General features: G+C 45.7%; 1 pseudogene; it reads left to right on the top strand.

The window, feature by feature from the left end:
* Positions 1-12,455: 12,455 nt before the first annotated feature.
* Positions 12,456-18,821, top strand: LOC123056210 (uncharacterized; annotated as a pseudogene).
* Positions 18,822-19,144: the final 323 nt, after the last annotated feature.

Below are 19,144 nucleotides of genomic sequence, written 5' to 3'. Positions count from 1 at the left end.
ATCAAACTCCTCCTTGAGTCTAGCAAGATCAATCCCAAGTTTGGCTTTCTCGGAATTTAGCACACGAGATACAACAAGAACATGATCAAGATCTTTCTTTAGTTTAGCATGATCATCGTTGTATGACTGCTCAAGAGCCAAGCGAAGACCACGCTCTTCCTCAAGAGCATTGGAAAGATCCGAAATCTCATCGGCATAGTCACGACTATGCCCCTCCATCTTAGAGATGGTATCTTCGTGAGCCTCGATCATGTCATTGGCTTCACCAAGTTGTTTCAAGAGAGCAACGAAGTGCTTCTTGGATTTACCCTTGAGTTTACCCATAAAAGACTCAAACTCATTTTCCTCCACAATAGATCCCTCATGTTCATCAATGCAATCTGTCAACGAAGGATTATTAATGATGGTAGTTTTGATGTTGGGGGTTACCTTGTTGGTGGCTTTAGCCATGAGGCACTTGGCGGTGATGTTCTCATTGAGTGAGTCGAAGAGAGACACCCGTGGAGTTGATGCAATGGCAACGGAGGCAATGGCAACCGACTCACCATCTTCATCATCATCATCCTCATTGTACTCTTCTTGTACCACCAACGCCTTGGGAGGAGTCTTCTTGGTGAAGTTGCTCTTGTTAGAGAAAGACTTGGCCTTATACTTCCGGATGAGCTTGCCACCATTGTCTTCCCTTTTATGATAAGGGCATTCCGCAACAAAGTGGCTCACATTGCCACAATTATAGCAAGTCCTCACACGTTGCTTGGCCTTCGCACCACTTGAGTTGTTCTTGTTGAAGATGGGTCTTGAAGCAAGAGCCATGTGTTCATGATAAGCATACTTTGTATCTTCGAGGTTGCTCTCCTCTTCTTCCTCTTCTTCTTCTTCTTCCACATAAACCTTGGCCTTCAATGCAAGGTTGGGCTTCTTTGCTCTTTGAGAGCGTAGCACCGCATTGTCGGCGGTCTTGTCCAAGATGCTCATAGCCACAAACTCATCCAACACTTCACTTGAGGACAAGGTGTGGAAGTCCGGCCGTTGACGAAGGACGAAGGACATGGCCTTGTGGTAAGGCATCATTGCCTTGACAAATTTGCGCTTGATCCAATTGTCATCCGTATCCTCGCTCCCATGATCTCGTAGTGAGACCGCGAGTTTGGTTACTCTCCGATAAAGCTCACGAGGTTCTTCATCTTCTTTCATTGCAAACTCGTCGGCTTCATCTTGCACCCACTTCATAGTTGGAGCATTGAATGCTTGCGCTTCCCCGGTAGAGGGAAACAACTTGGTGCCAAGCAACTTTGGCCATGGCGTAGGGCTGGAGGTGAGGAAGATCTTCGGGTGGAGTTGCATCTTGGATGATGAAGAGAGCATTCTCATTGAATTGATTATCCGCGGCTTCTCTAGGCGTGAAGTTGCTTCGGTCATGCGGATAGAAACCTTCTTCAATGATTCTCCAAAGATTAGTATTCACATGATTCAAATGACGCTTAAAGTGATAAACCCAAGAATCAAAATCCTCATTTTTCACAATCTTAGGGGGAGGACCGGCATGATTCAAATTAGTAGAAGGAATCGGTCCACCATAAACAAGTGGAGGTTCCACATGGGCAAAGATGCCGGTGCCATTCTTACCACTAGTAGAAGGAGCCTTTTCACTAGTAGCTCCCCCCTTGTCGGAGTTAGCATCCGTCACCTTGTTAGTGGGATCACCCACTTTCAACGGTGCGGTAGATTGTTTAAGCTCTTCAATGAATTTATTAAACATGCTTTCAACCTCGGTCGTCATGGAGGTTTTCAATGTGTCCAAAGCCACATTGAATTGCTCACGAGAGACCGCGGTTCCCCCATCGGCCAAAGACGAGAACGGATTCACACCGGAGTGCTCCTCCCCACCGTCTACGGTGTCAACCATACTCTTCCGACGGCAAAGTCCTTAATAAAGAGACGAGGCTCTGATACCAATTGAAAGGATCGATATAGTTGACTAGAGGGGGGGGGGTGAATAGGCAACTAACAATTTTTAGCTTTTCTTTACCAAATTAAACTTTGCATCAAAGTAGGTTTTCTAGATATTCAACTAGGTGAGCAACCTATATGATGCAACAACAACAAACACACAAGCAAGCAAGGGATATAACACAAATAAGCTTTCACAAGTAAAGGCACGAGATAACCAAGAGTGGAGCCGGTGAAGACGAGGATGTGTTACCCAAGTTCCTTCCTTTTGAGGGGAAGTACATCTCCATTGGAGCGGTGTGGAGGCATAATGCTCCCCAAGAAGCCACTAGGGCCACCGTATTCTCCTCACGCCCTCACACAATGCGAGATGCTATGGTTCCACTATTGGTGCCCTTGGAGGCGGCGACCAGACCTTTACAAACATGGTTGGGGCAATCTCCACAACTTAATTGGAGGCTCCCAACGACACCACGAAGCTTCACCACAATGGACCATGGCTCCGCGGTGACCTCAACCGTCTAGGGTGCTCAAACACCCAAGAGTAACACGATCCGCTAGGGATTAGTGGGGGAATCAAATTTCTCTTGGTGGAAGTGTAGATCGGGGCCTTCTCACCCAATCCCGAGCAAATCAACAAGTTTGATTGGCTAGGGAGAGAGATCGGCCGAAAATGGAGCTTGGAGCAACAATGGAGCTTAGGGTAGGAAGAGGTAGTCAACACGGAGAAGAAGACACCCCTTATATAGTGGTGGGACAAATCCAACGTTATATAGTGGTACTACCGCCCCAGACAAGCGGTACTATCGCAAGGGCTCACGGTACTACCGCGGCGGACCGCGGTACTACCGTTGCTATGGCAGGAGCTAGCCTAGGCCTGAAGCGTAGAGGTTGAGGGCGGTACTGCTGCTGGCGCGGTACTACCGCTCCCCCTTGCGGTACTACCGCAAGGCATGATTGGACTAGCCTGGGAAGGGTGCGGATGAATAAAAATACATCCGTGCCAACTTCTGCTGAAAATCAGATAGTGCAAAAATCCGACACGGTACTACCGCGAATGGCATGCGGTACTACCGTGCAGGGCGCGGATGTAAAAAATTACATCCGCCCCTACTTCCGCTCGTGTTGCTGTGCCAGACCAGGCTTCACGGTACTACCGCGTAGGGCGCGGATGTAAAAAATTACATCCGCCCCTACAGCCGCACGGGCGGCTTAGTCTGGTCTGAGGCCACGGTACTACAGCTCCGTAGGAGCGGTACTATCGTGGGCACCTACGGTACTACCGCAAGGGCATGCGGTACTACCGCAGGGGCCTGCGGTACTACCGCTCCGAAGAGCAGTACTACCGCATGCCCCAGAACAGCAACACTACGAATCCTTCTCTTTGCAAATAGATGAGGAAAACAGAGGATGCTCCAAAGCGCAAAGGGAAAGGCGGTGGAGAGGAAGAAAACGTGTACGTGATGATTCCACCCAAACCTTTCCAACGCGGACCCCCTCTTAATAGTACGGCTTTCCTACGACTCAACTCCACCGAAAAGAAACGTAGAAAAGGCCGTCTTCAATAGTCTTCGAGGGGCACAAAACCGTCTTGTGCCTAGTGAAGAAACATCTGAAATACTCAAGGCACACGATTAGTCCGCAAAAGCATTGTCATCAATCACCAAAACACCTTAGGGATAAATAAGCCCTTACAATAATGTTGACCCGGCAGACATGACATCTTTGAAAAAGCCAACTTCGGAGCATGACCCGGCCCTGAAGTCTAAGTCGACAGATGATACCAAGATGGTGGATTTCGTTCCTGGCAATTCATCCAAGCAGTTCAGCATCAGTGCTAATCTGGATCCAAAATAGGAAAGCGCGCTCATCGAGTTCATCCGTGAGAACCGGGACATCTTTGCATGGAAACCTTCTGACATGCAAGGTGTACCGAGGGAACTCGTTGAGCACACTCTTAATGTTGATCCCAAGTTTAAACCGGTCAAGCAATTTCTTCGTCGTTTTAATGAAGAGAGGCGTAAGGCCATAGGTGAAGAGGTAGCCCGGCTCTTGGCGGCTGGGTTTATTGTTGAAGTTTTTCACCCTGAGTGGTTGGCTAACCCGGTGTTGGTACTTAAGAAGAACGACACTTGGCGCATGTGTGTGGATTACACGGATTTAAGCAAGGCTTGTCCGGCTGATCCTTTTGCTCTCGTTCGTATTGATCAAATTATTGATGCTACGGCGGGTTGTGAGCGTTTGAGTTTTTTGGATGCTTATTCGGGTTATCATCATATCAAGATGGCGGTTAAGGACCAGGAGAAGACAACTTTTATAACGCCCTTTGGAGCCTTCTGCTATGTGTCTATGCCTTTTGGGCTCAAGAGTGCCCAGGCGACTTACCGGCGATGTGTCCAGAATTGTCTTCATAACCAGATTGGACGCAATGTTCATGCTTATGTGGATGATATTGTGGTGAAATCCAGAAAGAAGGAGACCTTGATAGAAGACTTGAAGGAAACCTTCGATAACCTCCGGGTTTATAAGATGATGCTTAACCCGGCCAAGTGCATTTTTGGTGTGCCGGCAGGCAAGCTCTTGGATTTTCTGGTTTCTAACAGAGGCATTGAAGCTACTCCGGAGAAGATCAAGGCCATTACTTCTTTAGCTAAGCCGGCGTGTACCAATGATTTTCAACGTTTGGCGGGTCGTATTGCGGCCTTAAGCCGGTTCATAAGCCGGTTGGGAGAGAAGGCTATCCCTCTGTATCAGATGATGAAAAAGACGGATAGTTTTGTCTGGAGCGATGCCGCTAATGCAGCGTTTGAGGACTTGAAGAAGCAGCTGGCTGAGCCGCCCATTCTTGCTGCCCCTGTTGATAAGGAGCCGTTGCTGTTGTATGTGGCTGCTAATGCCCGGGCTGTGAGCATAGCCATTGTGGTGGAACGGAAGGAGACAAACAAGGAATATCCGGTTTAAAGGCCGGTTTACTACATTAGTGAGGTGCTTATCGAGTCCAAGCAGAGGTATCCGCACTGGCAGAAGCTTGTATATGGAGTGTTCAGGGCCAGTCGGAAGCTTAAGCAATATTTTTTGGGCCATCCTATCACTGTGGTAAGTTCTGCTCCCTTAGGGGATATTATTCAGAACAGAGAAGCTACAGGTCGGATAGCCAAGTGGGCCATTGAGCTTGGACCTCATGGTTTGAAGTATATGCCTCGTACGACCATCAAGTCTCAAGCACTGGTGGATTTCATCAATGACTGGACACAGCTGTAGATGCCTGAAGAAAAGCCAGATAACACGTATTGGACTATTCACTTTGATGTGTCCAGGCAATTGGAGGGCTCGGGGGCTGGAGTTGTGCTAGCTTCCCCTCGAGGTGATAAATTTTGTTATGTTCTTCGGTTGATGTTCCCTTGTACTAACAATGCAACTGAGTATGAGGCCTTGCTCCGCGGTCTTCGGATGGCTAAAGAGATGAACTTAAGCCAGGTAAGGTGCTTTGGTGACTCAGACTTGGTAGCTCAACAAGTTTCTGGTACTTGGGATTCTAAGGAGCCACTCATGGCGGCTTATCGTCGAGAGGTTGATGCTATTCGGGTCATTTCAAGGGTTATCAGGTTGAGCATATTGATCGAAGGAAGAATGAGGCAGCTGATGCTTTAAGCCGGCTGGGGTCTCAGCGTAAGCCGGTGCCACCCAATATTTTCTTGCATATTCTGTATAACCCCTCAGTCAAGTTGTCTACAGAGGAGGATCTTGCTATTCCTGACCCGGAAGCACAATTGGTGGTGGCTGTTCATGCTATTCCTAATTGGACTGTCCCTTATTTGGCTTATATGACCCGGGGCGAGTTACCTGAGGATGAAACCTTAGCCAGGCAAATAACCCGGCGGTCTAAGTCAATGACAATTTTCAATGGAGAGCTGCATCACTGCAGTGTTAGAGGGGCCTTTCAACGTTGTGTTTCTCCAGAAGAGGGCCGTGAGATCCTGCATGAGATTCATGAAGGAGACTGTGGTCATCATGCCGGTTCAAAGTCTCTCGTGGCTAAAGCTTTTCGTCATGGATTTTATTGGCTGATGGCTCATGCTGATGCTGAAGACCTGGTCAGTAGGTATGATGGATGTCAGAAATTTTCACGACGAGCCCATGTGCCGGCTCAAGAATTGAGGATGATTCCAATTACTTGGCCGTTTGCAGTTTGGGGGCTTAATATGGTTGGACCTTTCAAAAGGTCCAAGGACAAAAAGACACATCTCCTGGTGGCGGTTGACAAATTTACAAAGTGGATTGAGGCCGAGCCGGTCAGTAAATGTGACGCAGCGACGACGGTTCAGTTCATTAAAAAGGTGATTTTCCGTTTTGGTTTTCCCCACAGTATCATAACTGATAACGACACTAATCTGTCCAAGGGTGCTATGACAGAACTTTGTCAACGTGAGCATATCCGGCTTGACGTATCGTCAGTGGCTCACCCCCAATCTAATGGTCAAGCTGAGAGAGCCAATCAAGAGATCTTGAGAGGCATCAAGCCCCGGCTTATGGTTCCGCTACAGAGGATGCCGGGTTGTTGGGTGGAGGAGTTACCTTCCATGTTATGGAGCATTAATACCACCCCCAACAGATCTACGGGTCACACGCCCTTCTTCATGGTTTACGGAGCAGAGGCGGTTCTCCCTAGTGACATCCGTCACGACTCACCGCGTGTGGTGGCTTATGTTGAAGTTGACAATGAAAAGGCACGTCAGGAAGCACTTGACCTGTTAGATGAGGAGCGTGACATCGCGGCGGCTCGTTCAGCGATTTACCAGCAAGATCTACGCCGTTATCACAGCCACCGGGTTAAAACCAGAACTTTTCAAGAAGGTGATCTGGTGCTCCGGCTTATCCAGGATCAAACTGATATGCACAAGTTATCCCCACCTTGGGAAGGACCTTTTGTGGTCAGTAAGAATCTCAACAATGGGTCCTACTACCTTATTGATGTTCGAGAGCACAAAGACTCACGTAAGTCGGAGGAGGAGACCCATCGGCCATGGAATATTGCTCATCTTCGGCCTTACTACACCTGAGCCACTGGCTCTTCTGATGTACATATTTTTACAATGTATATGTTATGATCAATATAATAAAGCCAGCATCCCTATTAAAGCAGGGCCTCTATCGTTTTCTCTTTAAATAACGAGTTTTTGGTCACTTGAGGGCTTCTGCTTTATAAAGCGAAGTTATGATCACCCTTTGATCCGGCTTATAGGCCATATATAAAAAAACTTGGGGGCTTGCTACCTAGGTTAAAGGGACCAAAGAGAGTCTGTTGCAAAAGCACAACTCAAACATAGGTACCCATTGAGCACAGCTCAAAAATATTGCTTGGGGGCTCTTTGTTCTAAAGGACAAGAGTTTTTATGACCCTTGTAATAGGCTTAAAAGCCAGGCTTGGAAGCCAGGTGTATTCACCTAAAACCCCGCGTTATCCTGCCTTTTTAGGTCTGCCACTCCGCCCAGGTAATACTGGAATGACCCGCTGTACTTTTGACAAGTCAATCTCATGCAGACCCTGAACTTGTCAAAGTTAAAACGACGATTGGTTATGTGAGGTCCGGCTTACAAGGTTTGTGTGAAGGTTTAACTCAGTGGCTGTGCGGCCCTTGAAAGCACTTGAGATTTAGGCTCGGCGGCCTATGAAAGCCTTGTTTTTTCGTTTGTTTTTATTCAACAAATTTTTTGAGGTTTATCGAATGAGGCTTATAAAGTTTTATGATTACAATTCACCGGTGTTTATTAACCCGGCTTGGCTTTCGACTATAAGTTGTCAGTATATGATAAGTTAATAACCGGTGTTTATTAACCCGGCCTGGTTTTCGACTATAAGTCGCCAGTATGCGATAAGATAATATCCGGTGTTTATTAACCCGGCCTGGCTTTGTTCATAAGCCGGCAATAAATGATAATTACCAGTGATCAAATTTTGGGTTATCACCCTTACTACACTGGCTTGATAAACCAGCAGTGTGATCAAATATCACAGGTATCATATATTTTAAATTATATATGGTTATAATTAAGGCCAGCCCTGGTTATAAACTATTTTAGTTTCTAGTGATTATATATGGGGCATTATGACCCGTCCTGCGGTAAACCGTCAGGACACTTGTGATTTGTTTGTATACAGGAACAGATTCAAATTGCTGATATTATAAGCACAAATGGCAGACCTTCAATTGGCAGATCAACAGTGTCATGCAAACCAAAATATGCGCGATGGCATATCAGGTCAAGAGTTTAAGCTAGCCTATTACAAGGCATCGGATGGCCCAACCAGATTAAGCAGTCATCAAAGTTATCAATACATGCAAATTCTTCTGATAAGTACACCGGCTTATGATTCTTGGTGGGTTGAAGGCTCGGGATCTTCTGGCACCTCTTCCTCATCTTCACCTCCTTGCTTATCCATCAGCTGGAAGTTAGGCGTAGCCCAGTTGATACCGGTCAACGCTCTAAACACAGCTTCATCGTCAATAAGATTTGATGGGTCAATGTCAGGGGCAAAGGTGTGCTTAAGAATCAGAGGAATAAGATCTTTTGGTTCATGAACCGGCGCACCAATTTTCTTGTTGTCAGCATCATAAGCCGCCTGGTACGTGGATAGGCTGGTTTCATCAGCTAGCTTGCTTGCTAATGGGCGCATAGCTCTTGCTATTTCTGCAAAGTCATCAGCGCTGAAATCAGATCCATCTTCCTTAACACCGGGCCAGCCGTTGGCCAAATCTTCCGGGTCAAGATCGGCCTGCCATGCTTTGGCCCGGCTTAAAGCAGTTAAAGCACCAGCCCTAGCGGCTCCCCGTTTTAAGTCATCAATTCTTTTGGGCAGCACTGATAATTGCTTCAAAGTATCTTGGATGAGTGTTGAAGGAGTCTTCTTGTGCATCGTGGGAGCGATGGTTCGTTGGGCACCAGTATATAGCTGCTCTACAAGAGTGTAGACAGCTTTAAGCCGGACGCGCATATCTGAGCCCAGCTTCACGCTCCGAGAACCTGTATAAATGACGTTATGGGTAAGCCGGTAGCAGCTTCTAATATGATTCTTACAAATACAAGGGGAGTCTGTTCTTACCAAAGATAGCTGCTGACATAAGGTTAATCTGCTGCTTTAAACTGGATAACTCCTCAGTTACCGGCTTAAGCGCAGCCTCAGCGTCCTCAGCTCTCTTCAGCAGGGCTAACCTATTTGTATCCCAACCTGCTTCTTTAGCCTTAAAGCTTTCCTTCAATTTTTCCATTGCTGCTAATGTATTGGTCAGTTCATCTTTGGCTTTGGAGGTCTCTGCTTGTTGAGATTTGATATTTTCCCGAAGGTCGGCGACTTGAGATTCCTTACTGCTAAGCTCAGTCTGCAAGAGATAAACAATTTATGAGATGGCAATGCATTTATACGAAGTCCCAAGCACATTACAAGTAATATACTTGGCACTTGGGGGCTAATGTCTATTGCTTCTTCAAATATTACGAAGTCCCAAGCACAATACACATATTATCCTTGGCACTTGGGGGCTAATGCACATTGCTTTTATCAAGAAATGAATATATTTGTTGACCCGGACAAAAGATGGTGATCCGGGTTATGGAGATTATGAGCAGTGTTATTTCTTTGAGGATGATAAGGTTCAACTTAACATAAATTGTTAGGCCGACCCTTGGGGGCTACATATGTAGAATTGAAGTACTGTTGTCATAAGTCCTGGTTCATATCCAAAATATAAACCGGCCCTTGGGGCCTACGGGTTTTCATCTATGCAACCGTGGAAGTTTAAAGCACATTCTATTCTATCATGTCCAATAAACTTGGCGGCTAAGAATGAAGATATGTTTATATGAAGGGAAGTAACAGTGTTTACCTCATAGCGATCCTTCATCATATTCACCAAGCCGGCTTCAAAATCACGGTTGGTATATAACCGGTTCAAGTAGCCAGAATGGAGGTCCTGGGCGTTGAGCTGGGTATAGCGTTCTAAGTCGACATTCCACTTGCCTTTATCCTCAGCAGAAGTTTCTTCTTTGGTGTTGTGCCTGGGTAAGGCGGTAGGACGACCCGGGGTTGTGAAACCATGACCAGTAATAGTAACATCATCATCCTTTTCTGCCGGCTTAACAGGACTGGTGGCTCTGATAGGGCTTGGTGGATTGATATCAGTTGGGTTAACAGTCATCGGATCAATGTCAACATGATGGTCTTCTGGTGGTAGATCATCAGTAGGGTTATTAGCAATTGGATGAGAAGGTTCTGGTTGCTGCTTTTCTAGCTCAGATGGATTGGGGTCATTGACCGGCTTATTCAGCTTTGCCTTTTTTACTGGGTTTAGCTTGGCCCCTGAAAAACAAGAAAATAAAAGCAAGGTGATGACCAAGCACAAAATATGGAATAGTTAAAAATAGTCTTACCCAGGTACAGTCTTGAAAGCTGGAATTTGTGTTCTTGTTGACTTGCCAGAAGAGGAATGAGAAGTCCCCTGATAGTTCGAATCAGATGGATTAAGAGGTTGTCGAAAATAACCCGCCTTGGGATAAAGTACGTCAGAAATATGTAAGACCTCGGGACGGTGTTTGCGAAGTGGAGTGTTCGGTAACCCGGAAGACGTGATCACGTTGACGCTATGCCGGGTCGTTCAGCGAGCTTCATGTTGTCGTTTCTTCAAAAGAAAGTTTGGATCCAAGTGAGCTAGAGGGTGAGAAAATCTTATTTTCCAGCTTGCTTGACGATTTTTCTGTGTTGGCAGAGGTTCTGAGCCGGAGGAAAGAATAATTACCTCTGCGTCACCTGCATGGCTAGCCTCTGCGTCGTCCTGATAACAATCATTGTCAATGAGATGTACGAAAAAAGATCCAAGGTAATCAAGTTCTACCTCTGACTCATGATTATCATCATCATCGTCAATATTTAACTCGGCAGACTCGGCGGTTCTCTTTTTTGAAGGTTTTTTATTGGCCTTAGTTTTGACACGAGGCGCTTTGGTCGGCTTATCCTGCGGTTTCCTCTTCCAAAATGGGTCGTCAGCCTGTTAAGATTGGAAAAGGTCATAAGAGAATATTGAGAAGGAGGATTAAGTAGGAGTTGAGCAATTCTTACGGCTGGTGGCTTGTTGATAGTACAAAAAGGACTGAGTCCAGTTTTGCTGCACTCTTTTACAGGCTCATTCAACAGTTTTTTGGTCGCTTCAGTGACTTCTGCTTCAGTTAGCTGAATTTCACAATGGTGCTGAGGATCTTTAATATCACCAGTATATTCGCACATTTAGCCGGGGCGGCGGCTTAATGGCAAGATACCCCAAGACAGCCAACACCGGAAAAAATCGACGCCAGTTAGGCCGTTGGCCATAAAAGCTCGGAGCTTTGAGAAGGCAGGTGCATACTTGGCCCGTTCCTTTGCATCAAGACGTTGGGGAAGTGGATGGTTGGTGTTAAGCCGGTGTTCGCGGTAACCCGGCAGAGGATTTTCACCAGCCGGAGATGTGTCTCGAACATAGAACCAAGTTTGGTTCCAATCTTAGGGGTGGCTATGCAGCTTGGCGTGAGGAAAACTGACATCTTTCCTCTTTTGAATAATGGCTCCACCAAGTTCTTGGCATGGCCCATCAACAAATTCAGTTTGGCGGTTTAAGTAATAAAATTCCCTGAATAGATCAACCGTGGGTTCTTCTTGAAGATAGGCTTCACAGAATACTTGAAAATTGCAAATATTAGACACGGAGTTGGGTCCAATGTCTTGAGGATGCAGTTGGAGGAAATGAAGCACATCACGGAAATTTTTTGAGCCTGGAGGGCTGAACCCCCGACCCAAGTGATCAGTAAAAACAATTACTTCTCCATCCTTGGGTTGAGGAAGGACTTCATCACCAGGAGCTCTCCAGTGGATATCCTTCTTTTTAGCTAAGCCGCCAGTGGCGACATGGTTGTTCAAATCTGCCTCAGTAATCCGGGATTTGACCCAATTGCAGGAAGTATATGTCTTAGCCATTTCTGGAAAATGATTACGCCGGTTTAAGATTACATGGTTAAGTCGGCTTATGATTCAAGGACAAACAATAATGAAGCACAATTATATATTAAGCCGGAGCATGATATTACAAGATTACTGAAAGAATATTGGCGGCTTAAAAGGGGACTAATGATATCTGGCGGGTTATTATTTTTAAATTAAGCCGTCCATACCACTATTGAAGGATCAGATCTACGGATGGAAATTGCTAAGTGATGAAAAACATGTTTCACAGATCGATGTTACAATTTTGGATCTAATGCACGTCAGGAAATAAAAATATATTCAGACCTAAATATGGGTGCTTGAGCAGTTCATAAGATCCAGATTGGATTTCCTATGCAAAAGGAGATGCTCTGATGATGAAAAGGGAACTATGGCTATTGCCGCACAAGAAAGGTATCAAGTTTGAGTTGAATATCCGTGCTATAGCGAAGAACAGTGAAGAACGGTGACGAGCTTCCATGAACTCCTATAAACCGTAATGAGATCTACGGAGGAGGAAGAGGAAGAACTTACCGAGGCTGCTGGGCGGCGGAGGCGAGCGTGTCGAATCTGGACCAGCCAGGTTGATGCAGCGGCCAACATTGAAGCAGAGGTGGAGATCGACGGCGGCGGCCGGACTCAGGCGCAGGGCGTCGCGAGGTAGAGGATGAAGACGAGGAGGCCGAGGGGGGGAAGTGAAAGAGACCCCCGACCCTATTTATAAGGAAAATGGATAAATGACAAGCGCGGGAATCGAGGAGGCCAAAAAATATGTGACAGTGCAGATGCCTCGATTTTCGGAGATTCATTAAAAATGAGGAGATACATTAAAGATTTTTTGCTTTGTGTAAAATTAATAACAGGTGATGTCACGACGAGTTACCCTGATCCCAGAAGATGACGTCATGGCGAGTTACAAGTTTCACGAAGGTAATGAAGGAGGGATTTTTCTAAGTGTTGAAGATTGATGTGAACAGGTTCAAATCAACCTGGGGCCTAATGTTGGGGATATAGTTATTGAGTTAATCCGTCCAAGAGGGGGCCGGGTTATATTCATGGCGACTCATAAAGACAAAGCCCAAGAAGGAATTGAAGATGGCGGTTCATGAGGATAACTTATGAAGAGCCCAAAGCCCAAAGGCGGCTTAAGGCCCGTAGGTGTAAACCGCCATATATGTATAACTTGTACGATAAGGCAATTGTAGTTAACTCACCGGGCCGGACACGTTTATGAGCCGGCCGGGACTCTGTAAGCCACCGGGCGTCAACCTAAGTATATAAAAGGGACGACCCGACGACGAGTTAGGGGGGCAAGAAAGAAGAGATCGAAAGGTAGGTCAAGCGTATTCGCTCCCTGGTAATCGAGACATAAGTAATTCCACCTCAACTGGATTAGGCCTTTACCTTCACCGCAAGGGGCCGAACCAGTATAAACTCCCTGTGTCCTTTGTCCCGTTTTAACCCCTTTAAGCTAATCTCGTTGTGATGGCTCCACAACTAAGTCCTTGCACTAGTACATCTGCCGTGACAATCCCACGACAGGTCTTGTCCATCACATCATTCTTTAATGATGTGATCCCGTTCATCAAATGACAACACATGTCTATGGTTAGGAAACATAACCATCTTTGATTAACGAGCTAGTCAAGTAGAGGCATACTAGGGAGACTCTGTTTTGTCTATGTATTCACACATGTACTAAGTTTCCGGTTAATACAATTCTAACATGAATAATAAACATTTATTATGATATAAGGAAATATAATAACAACTTTATTATTGCCTTTAGGGCATATTTTCTTCAGATTTCAGGTATGTGCTCATTGTGTTATGTATCTCTTGATGCTCCTTTTGTGCAAATAAAATGCACTCTTTGTCAAAAACATATGATTGACTACCTAGACATCGACATCCATGGCTACGTCTACGGCTACACAACGGCAACAAACTCTAGCCAACAGTGTCCACCTCGTCACTTACGTCCACGACACTCCTGCTCTGACTGCAGGAGGGAATAGAGGAGAAGACAAGAAAGGCACCAGAAGGGGATGCAGTCACCGCCCAAGGCGCCGACTCATCAGGCATTAGAGATGCAGTCGATTATGGCGCACCGAGAAGTTGACAGACGCAATCGATTATGGCGCCCAAATGACACATGGATCGGACGTGAGGCTAGTGCCGCTGTCTTGCCGGAGGCTGTGCAACCGTGGAAGACATTGCGACGGACGCCGGCGACGTAGAGTCGCACTCCGGTGCCACAACGGGTGACCGGCGACACCTGGCGCCGCAACCGCGTCATGGTGGACGTGTCGGCCTCCCACCACGACAAATCAATCATCGATCTCACGTCCATAGGCGACGTGTAGGCCAAGAGCTCCGACAAGGAAGAGTAGGGCATGGGAGATGGCGACGCGTCGAGTCCCATGAGCCGACGAATGTCCCATGTCCTACTCTACCTCGCCCGCTACCGCACCTTCACTTCAAGGGGCTCAACCTGCCACTAGACATGGACGCGTTCGGAACAAAAGGACGGTCAATGGTGAAAATTTAGAGTAGTTCTATGTTGCATGTAATCGTATGGATTTGATGATTTGAAGATTATGGTATCTGATTATGGAAATGAGTTTTTGTGTGCTGACCAGGCACTGTCCGTGGAGGCGCTTTTATGACTTGTGGTTGTAGATGCTCTTGATTTGATCCAAATTGATTCTACACGTAACCAAACCGGACGTGCGATTTTTCTATATCCGGCACGTGCATTAGCACAACAAATTCGGCCTGCAGTTCGACTGGGGGGAGGACCAAAACGATTCGGCCTGCAGTTAAGGAAGGAGAAGGAACGAAACTTAATTTATTACCACCTCGGATTTCTATAGGAAAGGAGGCATTATTCAAGCCTGTTATATATACACAGCTCCTTGCAGCGGCCGGACCAAGAAACACGTGGTCAATCAAATAAAAAATCATCATCAAATCAAACAAGAGAAAAGAGAAAAAGAGAAGAAGATGGGGAAAGGGAAGCACCAATCCCAATCCCAATCCCTGGTAAATGAAATCATCTCCGTGGAGAGGGAGCGCAGAGATTTGCTTGGCTCACTTACTCCCGCCTTCTCTCTCTGGAATGAAATCGATTCTCCAACAACGTGGACGATCGCCACAAAGGAGCCTGCTACTTCTTCTAGGGACGAGGACGATGAGAATCATCAACTCACGGACTACTTCAACTTGATGCTCCAGGATACGGAGGACCCGGGCCATCGGATGCTTTCTATGCTCCATCTTCTCAACAAATCCAATGACCCCATCTGCTCATACAAGGCCACTGAGCTGTGCAATACGGCAGCCAAATTAAATCAACGCTGCTACACACACGACAAATCTGAACGATTTTCAGATGACATAGTACATCAAGCCGTCCATGCATAGACCAAACACTGGATAGCACCGTTAATTCCTCCGTCGTCCAAAGTTCGTGTGGTGAAGTGTCGTCCGCATAGTAGTTTCGAATTAAATAGGCAAATCTCCAAGGAATTCATCACAAACCAGGAGCTGGAGCCGGAGCTGGGGCAGATCAACTTGCCGAGTCTTTTCAGGAAATATTCTCGATTTCCCGATAATTACGAGAACACGTTGGCCCAGTTTGTCATGGAGGAGGATGAAGAGAACAAGTATGAGGACGTTAAGGTGGAAGAGGAGGAGGAGCAGGAGAAGGACGTATCCACAATAATGGAGTATCTCAAGGAAAGGATGGACGTCGAGCAAGAATTTTTTGGCTATGATCGGACATACTGGGAAGATGTGTGGGGCAGCAGGATCGGACGGTGCGGTGGATTTATGGATACAAGTAAGTAACTTCCTTTCTCCTTGTATGCTCCTGGTATATATTGGTAATATTTTCATGTACCACAATGCTTCTTCATTTCTCAATCATATATTATCATAATGGTAAATAAATAAAATACATCAAACTAATTTGGCATTTATAATCAATAGGCTCGAGGAATCATCACTATCTTTGACAAGTGTATGCTCATGGAAGTCCAACATCCTTTACGTTTCTTGCCTTATAATACTTAAAAGGAATTTATTTACCACATGACACATCTGGTAAGCTATCCAAACAATTCAAAAAAAACTTAAAAGAAGGACTTGGAATAGGAGTCCGATCAAAAGAAACTGTCTGGAGATGGCGCGGGGGCGATGATGCGTGGGCGTTTCTTCTTCTTTTTTACATCTGGTGCGTGGGTGTTTGAAGGGGCCAAAGAAGAGGTGGGCGTGCGGTGTGACCGGGAGGGCTAAACACGCGTGTAGTGGTAAATCTGGACCATAGTTTCTGCACTCTAGGGGTCTCATGATATCTTTACTTTGCTTATTAATTTATTTTTCTTATTATTCATATTAGAATTCTGAAAGTAGACATTTTTCTGTGGTGCTGCAGCTGCATTGAGCCCTATGCTCTTTACACACTACACACCCAATACCATCCCATCCCCTGCCACTAGTAGAAAAAGAGGCTTCCATACGTCCCCATTAGTCCCCAAAATAATCGAACCGCGACCAAAGGGGTCTTTAGTCGCGGTTCGTGAGGAGACCCGCGACCAACTATCTGGGCCCAGCGCGCTCGGTCGACAGCTGGCGGACGGGAGGGGCTTTAGTCCCGGTTGGCTTGGCCGGGACTAAAGGTCCTCAGGCTGGCCCGAAGGCCTTTAGTCGCGGTTGGCCAGACCAACCGGGACTAAAGGGATTTGAGGCCTCATTTTCAAACTCTACCCCCCCCCCCCCCCCCCCCCCCGTGGATCGCCTTTTCAGTTTTAGAAAAAACAAAAGAAAATGATGGAAATGTCAAAAAAAATAAAATAAAATAAGTTTCCCATGTGATATGTGGTCTAGTTGTTGGGAAAAATTAACAAATATGAATTTCGACTTTATTTGCAAAATCTCTCTGGAATTTCTTAAAATGGGCATAACTTTTGCATACGAACTCGGATGAAAAAGTTTTTATATGAAAAATCATCTACTCGAAAAGTTACATCCGAGTTTAACGGGGCAACCCCGTTAAACATTTTCAAAATCCTCAAAAACCTAACAGAAAAAAAGATACGGAGCTTTTAAGATCTGGAGAGGCAAAAAAATTCAAAAAAATTCAAATTGTGGTCAAACTGTGGTCAAACAATGGTCAAGCTAATTATTCTAGAATATTAGTGTTACTAAATAATTATTTCAGTTTTTTTTTAAATTTTGGTCAAATCTGGTCAAACAGTGGTCAAACTAATTATTCCAGAAATATTAGTGTTACTAAATAATTATTGTTTTTTAAAACAATAGTTTCAAACTCAAACAATGAAATGTGTCACTTCATGCTCAAGCTAAATTCCTGAGGGTTAATAGAATTGACATCCTACTATTGTCAGGAAAACAACAAGTGCAGACTTGGAAACGAGGGAGAATAGAACCCGAAAGTTAAGCGTGCTCAGGCTGGAGTAGTGAGAGGATGGGTGACCGTCCGGGAAGTTAGATGATTTGGAATGATGAGGGATGATTAGAAATTAGAGGATAAATTGAGCAAGTGATGAGGGGTGGTGATTAGAGATTAGAGGTTAAAATAATTCAGAAACAACCGGAACATTCTCTTCTCTTCTCTCGATCAAGGTCTAAGTACGAAGAACTCACCCGAGAAGTATGTACTCTATTTTGTTTACATGTCATTTTTCTTTGTTTCTTGTTCCTACCATTGTAGTCTATTGCGATTAGCCATTGGAGTTTACTATAATGATGATATGATGCTTGCAGGATTGTTCTTTATGCTTGACTGGTCCATCTCGTGTGATTGTTGCTCTGCAGCCTGTTGACTTTGAAGTTCAACTCCAAACAGTTGAAGGAGCAGAGTTCCAAGATACAACGTTGATCAGTCTTGGACACCGCCTTGAAGATGACCCATCAAGTGGCTCAGATGGTGATGGTTGTACAATTGTCTCGCTCTCCAACGACTGTTGTACAACAGAGTTAACCCTTCAGCAGCTTGATAGATCGCTCCAGGGTCCAGGCTACTATCGTGGGTGCACGTACGTGTTACAAAAGGGGATTGGCCATTCAAATTTGGATGTCGAGTTTTTTGCTCTTGGTCTCCCTTTGTTCCGACGGAGGTTATTCCTACCACTTAGGACATCTTCAACGCGAAGCGCTTGTGTAGGCGCTTGAGGAGATAAAGAAAAAGGATATTTTGCTTAGCGCCTGTGTAGGAGTCCCTGCTTGCAACGCAAATACCAATCTGTAGACGCTTCGCGATTTAATCGAAAATAAAACAATAACGTAAGCGTCCGCGCTCTCAACGCATCAGGTAACGAAGCGCCTCTGTTTTCTCTTGATTTTGTTGAGATCCACGTACTAATCGTATCATTCAGGTAGCGCCGGCCGCCAGTTCATTTGTCGCATGCAGAAAAAAAAATTGAAGCGCCGGACGACTGCTTTTGCATCGACGCAAGCGATATTCCTGGCTTCGACCGGGAAACGGGCAAAAAGGGCAGGAAATCGATCCTGGAGATGCCCTTATAGGCCAGTTGTGCTGCTTGACCGCCGTGGTGAAGGATTGCATAGAGGTTCGGAGAACTACCTTCAACTGTCGAGGAAAGTGGTTTCAGTGGAATCACAAGGAACGCTGAGAGTGGCCATAGAAGCCTATGGGAAGTCCCATAGCTGGATTGCTCGAAAGGGCCACATCGACTTTCCTGTTCAGCAATGCCAAACAAGCACACGTGATTGTTCAGTTGGCGACGCCACAGTGGAGGTGGTTGTAGCCTGGTCGTTGCTTGTCAAGGAAAAGGTGGACCTCTTGGTTGATTGCCCAGCCATATATGTGGCTATGTAAGATGTCAACCTTTTCTGTATCACCAGATTGTCAATCATATATACCAAACTCTTTAGCATTTCATTTTTCTCCTCTTATTTACTTTTTTACTGCCTACTATTGAGAAAAAATACGTCGATGTATTACAACTGTTTTAGGTCGGTTCATCCCAGAACCATCGACGGTTTTTCTCCTCCTAAAAAAATTCTTCTCGATGCCCCTCCGATCCGGGCTCCTGCATGTCTCTAGCTATCTCGACCTCCTCTCGGTGGCGCCCCTCTCTTTCCCTCTTCGTCCACTCCAGACTAATAGGAAAAGGATTATAGGTTGCTTCAAATTAGTGA

The sequence above is a fragment of the Triticum aestivum genome, chromosome 2D, assembly GCF_018294505.1.
Source record: "Triticum aestivum cultivar Chinese Spring chromosome 2D, IWGSC CS RefSeq v2.1, whole genome shotgun sequence".
Lineage (NCBI taxonomy): Eukaryota > Viridiplantae > Streptophyta > Magnoliopsida > Poales > Poaceae > Triticum > Triticum aestivum.
This window is presented reverse-complemented; position numbering and strand designations above follow the sequence as displayed.